We start from the raw sequence: 6,844 nt of genomic DNA on the forward strand, positions 1-6,844 counted from the left end.
AAAACTTCGATTATAGCCATTTGTTACACACTGCCAGTCGACGTGATCTATTGCAGCCTATGTGAGATAGCGGACAAAATCGAACTAGTGAAAACGAAAGAGAGGAGAGAGAGTGTAACTTTCCTTAGCCGCCGGACGCCGGCGGTGTAATATACTCTTTCTTTCTTGGTAAAGCCCGGTTGATGCTGACTGTTTATTTAATCCGGCCTGGCATCTCAGCTAGAAACACACTTTGTACATGGCAGGTTGTGATAGTCGTAGCATTTACTCCTTAGAGCATCTTCAACCCATTTTTTCTAAAAAAAAGTTAAAATTCATGTCTCTGCATCATTGTGCTACACACAATTATTTTTATTAATGATTAAACGGAGTAGATTGTTAAACCTCCTTCTTGTTTAATGAATGGAGCAAATCTTTATTGGGGAACGTAGCAATAATTCAAAATTTTCCTACGTGTCACCAAGACCAATCTAGGAGATGCTAGCAACGAGAGAGAGGGAGTGCATCTTCATACCCTTGAAGATCGCTAAGCGGAAGCGTTACAAGAACGCGGTTGATGGAGTCGTACTCGCGGCGATTCAAATCGCGGAAGATCCGATCTAGCGCCGAACGGACGGCGCCTCCGCGTTCAACACACGTACAGCCCGGGGACGTCTCCTCCTTCTTGATCCAGCAAGGGGAGAGGAGAAGTTGAGGGAGAACTCCAGCAGCACGACGGCATGGTGGCAATGGGGCTCGTGGTTCTCCGGCAGGGCTTCGCCAAGCACTACGGAGGAGGAGGAGGAGGAGTTGGAGGAGGAGAGGGCTGCGCCAGGGAAGAGGTGCGGCTGCCCTCCCACCCCTCCACTATATATAGGGGCAAGGGGAGAGGGGGAGGCGCCCTAGGGGGCGGCGGCCAAGCAGATTGGATCTCCCTAGGGAAAATCCTAGGGAGACTTGCCCCCCAAGCCAAGCAGGTGGAGGCTTGCCTCCCAAGCCAGGTGGAGGCGCCCCACCTCCCCAAGTAACGTGGGAAAGGGTCTGGGGGGGCGCACCACCCCTTAGTGGACTGGTTTGCCCCTTCCCCTTTGGCCCATGAGGCCCTCCAACATTTGCCGGGCTCCCGAAACACCTTTCGGTCATGCTGGCCATAGCGTGATACCCCCGGAACACTTCCGGACTCCAATACCCTTCGTCCAATATATCGATCTTCATCGTCGGACCATTCCGGAACTCCTCGTGATGTCCGGGATCTCATCCGGGACTCCGAACAACCTTCGGTAACCACATACTATTTCCCATAACAACTCTAGCGTCACCGAACCTTAAGTGTGTAGACCCTACGGGTTCGGGAACCATGCAGACATGACCGAGACACCTCTTCGGCCAATAACCAATAGCGGGATCTGGATACCCATATTGGCTCCCACATGTTCCATGATGATCTCATCGGATGAACCACGATGTCGGGGATTCAATCAATCCCGTATACAATTCCCTTTGTCTATCGGTATGCTACTTGCCCGAGATTCGATCGTCGGTATCCCAATACCTCGTTCAATCTCGTTACCGGCAAGTCACTTTACTCGTTCTGTAACGCATGATCCCGTGGCTAACTCATTAGTCACATTGAGCTCATTATGATGATGCATTACCGAGTGGGCCCAGAGATACCTCTCCGTCATACGGAGTGACAAATCCCAGTCTCGATTCGTGCCAACCCAACAGACACTTTCAGAGATACCTGTAGTGCACCTTTATAGCCACCCAGTTACGTTGTGACGTTTGATACACTCAAAGCATTCCTACGGTATCTGGGAGTTGCACAATCTCATGGTCTAAGGAAATGATACTTGACATTAGAAAAGCTCTAGCAAACGAACTACACGATCTTGTGCTATGCTTAGGATTGGGTCTTGTCCATCACATCATTCTCCTAATGATGTGATCCCGTTATCAATGACATCCAATGTCCATGGTCAGGAAACCATAACCATCTATTGATCAACGAGCTAGTCAACTAGAGGCTTACTAGGGACATGTTGTGGTCTATGTATTCACACATGTATTATGGTTTCCAGTTAATACAATTATAGCATGAACAATAGACAATTATCATGAACAAGGAAATACAATAATAACCATTTTATTATTGCCTCTAGGGCATATTTCCAACAGTCTCCCACTTGCACTAGAGTCAATAATCTAGATCACATCACCATGTGATTAACACTCAAAGTTCACATCGCCATGTGACTAATACCCAAGAGTTTACTAGAGTCAATAATCTAGTTCACATCACCATGTGATTAACACTCAATGAGTTCTAGGGTTTGATCATGTTATGCTTACGAGAGAGGTTTTAGTCAACGAGTCTGCAACATTCAGATCCGTGTGTGCTTTACAAATCTCTATGTCATCTTGTAGATGCAGCTACCACGCGCTACTTGGAGTTGTTCCAAATAACTGCTCTACTATACGAATCCGGTTTACTACTCAGAGTCATCCGGATTAGTGTCAAAGTTTGCATCGACGTAACCCTTTACGACGAACTCTTTTACCACCTCAATAATCGAGAAAATTCCTTAGTCCACTAGTTACTAAGGATAGGTTCGACCGTTGTCATGTGATCCATTCCTGGATCACTCTTGTACCCCTTGACTGACTCATGGCAAGGCACGCTTCAGGTGCGGTACACGGCATAGCATATTGTAGAGCCTACGTCTAAAGCATAGGGGACGACCTTCGTCCTTTCTCTCTCTTCTGCCGTGATCAGGTCTTGAGTCTTACTCAATACTCACACCTTGTAACACAGCCAAGAACTCCTTCTTTGCTGATCTATTTTGAACTCCTTCAAAATCTTGTCACGGTATGTATTCATTTGAAAGTACTATTAAGCGTTTTTGATCTATCCTTATAGATCTTGATGCTCAATGTTCAAGTAGCTTAATCCAGGTTTTCATTGAAAAACACTTTTCAAATAACCCTGTATGCTTTCCAGAAATTCTACATCATTTCTGATCAATAATATGTCAAAAACATATACTCATCAGAAATTCTATAGTGCTCCCACTCACTTCTTTGGAAATACAAGTTTCTCATAAACTTTGTATAAACCCAAAATCTTTGATCATCTCATCAAAGCGTTCATTCCAACTCCGAGATGCTTACTCCAGTCCTTAGAAGGATTGCTGGAGCTTTGCATACTTGTTAGCATCTTTCAGGATTGACAAAACCTTCTGGTTGTATCACATACAACCTTTCCTCAAGAAAATCGTCGAGGAAACAATGTTTTGACATCCTATCTGCAAGATTTCATAAATAATGCAGTAACTGCTAATATAATTCCAACAGACTCTTAGCATCGCTACGAGTGAGAAAGTCTCATCGCAGTCAACTCCTTGAACTTGTCAGAAAACATCTTAACGACAGGTCGAGCTTTCTTAATGGTGACACTTACCATAATTGTCTGTCTTCCTTTTAAAATCCATCTGCACCCAATAGCCTTACGACCATCAAGTAGTTCTTCCAAAGTCTATACTTTGTTTTTATACGTGGATCCTCTCTCGGATTTTATGGCCTCGAGCCATTCGTCGGAATCCGGGCCCACCATCGCTTCTCCATAGCTCGTAGGTTCATTGTTGTCTAGCAACATGACTTCCAAGACAGGATTACGTACCACTCTGAAGTAGTACGCATCCTTGTCGTCCTACGAGGTTTGGTAGTGACTTGATCCGAAGTTTCATGATCACTATCATAAGCTTCCACTTCAATTGGTGTAGGTGCCACAGGAACAACTTCCTGTGCCCTGCTACATACTAGTTGAAGTCATGGTTCAATAACCTCATAAAGTCTCCACCATCCTCCCACTCAATTCTTTCGAGAGAAACTTTTCCTCGAGAAAGGACCCGTTTCTAGAAACAATCACTTTTGCTTCCAGATCTGAAATAGGAGGTATACCCAACTGTTTTGGGTATTCTATGAAGATGCATTTATCCGCTTTGGGTTCGAGCTTATGAGCCTGAAACTTTTTCACATAAGCGTCGCAGCCCCAAACTTTTAAGAAACGACAGCTTAGGTTTCTCTAAACCATAGTTCATATGGTGTCGTCTCAACGGAATTGCGTGGTGCCCTATTTAAAGTGAATGCGGTTGTCTCTAATGCCTAACCCATAAACGATAGTGTAATTCGATAAGAGACATCATGGTATGCACTATATCCAATAGGGTGCAGTTATGATGTTCGGACACACCATCACACTATAGTGTTCCAGGCGGTATTAGTCGTGAAACAATTTCCACAATTTCTTAATTGTGTGCCAAACTCGTAACTCAGATATTCATCTCTATGATCATATCACAGACATTTTATCCTCTTGTCACGACGATCTTCAACTTCACTCTGAAATTACTTGAACCTTTCAATAATTCAGACTTGTGTCTCATCAAGTAAGTATACTCAGCATCTACTCAAATCATCTGTGAAGTAAGAACATAACGATATCCACTGCGTGTTGGGGATCATAGCAGAAATTTAAAATTTTCTACGCATCACCAAGATCAATCTATGGAGTCATCTAGCAACGAGAGAGATGAGTGCATCTACATACCCTTGTAGATCGCGAGCGGAAGCGTTCAAGTGAACGGGGTTGATGGAGTCGTACTCGTCGTGATCCAAATCACCGATGACCGAGCGCCGAACGGACGGCACCTCCGCGTTCAACACACGTACGGAGCAGCGATGTCTCCTCCTTCTTGATCAAGCAAGGGGGAAGAAGAGGTTGATGGAGATCCAGCAGCACGACGGCGTGGTGGTGGAAGTAGCGGGGATCTCGGCAGGGCTTCGCCAAGCTCAGCGAGAGGGAGAGGTGTTACGGGAGGGAGAGGGAGGCGCCAGGGGCTGTGGTGCGGCTGCCCTCCCTCCCGCCTCCTATATATAGGCCTCCTGGGGGGCGCCGGCCCTGGGAGATCTGATCTCCAGGGGGGCGGCGGCCAAGGGGTGGCTTCCCCCCCCCCCCAAGCCAAGTGGGGGGGCGCCCCCACCCCTAGGGTTTCCAACCCTAGGCGCAGGGGGAGGCCCAAGGGGGGGGTGCACCAGCCCACCAGGGGCTGGTTCCCCTCCCACTTCAGCCCATGGGGCCCTCCGGGATAGGTGGCCCCACCCGGTGGACCCCCGGTACCCTTCTGGTGGTCCCGGTACAATACCGATAACCCCCGAAACTTTCCCGGTGGCCGAAACTGGACTTCCTATATATAATTCTTCACCTCCGAACCATTCCGGAACTCCTCGTGACGTCCGGGATCTCATCCGGGACTCCGAACAACTTTCGGGTTACCGCATACTAATATCTCTACAACCCTAGCGTCACCGAACCTTAAGTGTGTAGACCCTACGGGTTCGGGAGACACGCAGACATGACCGAGACGACTCTGCGGTCAATAACCAACAGCGGGATCTGGATACCCATGTTGGCTCCCACATGTTCCACGATGATCTCATCGGATGAACCACGATGTCGAGGATTCAATCAGTCCCGTATACAATTCCCTTTGTCAATCGGTACGTTACTTGCCCGAGATTCGATCGTCGGTATCCCAATACCTCGTTCAATCTCGTTACCGGCAAGTCACTTTACTCGTACCGTAATGCATGATCCGTGACCAACCACTTGGTCACTTTGAGCTCATTATGATGATGCATTACCGAGTGGGCCCAGAGATACCTCTCCGTCATACGGAGTGACAAATCCCAGTCTCGATCCGTGTCAACCCAACAAACACTTTCAGAGATACCTGTAGTGTACCTTTATAGTCACCCAGTTACGTTGTGACGTTTGGTACACCCAAAGCACTCCTACGGTATCCGGGAGTTGCACGATCTCATGGTCTAAGGAAAAGATACTTGACATTGGAAAAGCTCTAGCAAACGAACTACACGATCTTTGTGCTATGCTTAGGATTGGGTCTTGTCCATCACATCATTCTCCTAATGATGTGATCCCATTATCAATGACATCCAATGTCCATAGTCAGGAAACCATGACTATCTGTTGATCAACGAGCTAGTCAACTAGAGGCTCACTAGGGACATGTTGTGGTCTATGTATTCACACATGTATTACGATTTCCGGATAACACAATTATAGCATGAGCAATAGACAATTATCATGAACAAGGAAATATAATAATAACCATTTTATTATTGCCTCTAGGGCATATTTCCAACAGTCTCCCACTTGCACTAGAGTCAATAATCTAGTTACATTGTGATGAATCGAACACCCATAGAGTTCTGGTGTTGATCATGTTTTGCTCTAGGGAGAGGTTTAGTCAACGGATCTGCTACATTCAGGTCCGTATGTACTTTACAAATATCTATGTCTCCATTTTGAACACTTTCACGAATGGAGTTGAAGCGACGCTTGATATGCCTGGTCTTCCTGTGAAACCTGGGCTCCTTGGCAAGGGCAATAGCTCCAGTGTTGTCACAGAAGAGAGTCATCGGGCCCGACGCATTGGGAATCACCCCTAGGTCGGTAATGAACTCCTTCATCCAGATTGCTTCTTGCGCTGCCTCTGAGGCCGCCATGTACTCCGCTTCACATGTAGATCCCGCCACGACGCTTTGCTTGCAACTGCACCAGCTTACTGCCCCTCCATTCAAAATATACACGTATCCGGTTTGTGACTTAGAGTCATCCAGATCTGTGTCGAAGCTAGCATCGACGTAACCCTTTACGACGAGCTCTTCGTCACCTCCATAAACGAGAAACATATCCTTAGTCCTCTTCAGGTACTTCAGGATATTCTTGACCGCTGTCCAGTGTTCCATGCCGGGATTACTTTGGTACCTTCCTACCAAACTT

Source organism: Triticum aestivum, chromosome 1D, assembly GCF_018294505.1.
Source record: "Triticum aestivum cultivar Chinese Spring chromosome 1D, IWGSC CS RefSeq v2.1, whole genome shotgun sequence".
NCBI classification, from domain to species: Eukaryota; Viridiplantae; Streptophyta; class Magnoliopsida; order Poales; family Poaceae; genus Triticum; species Triticum aestivum.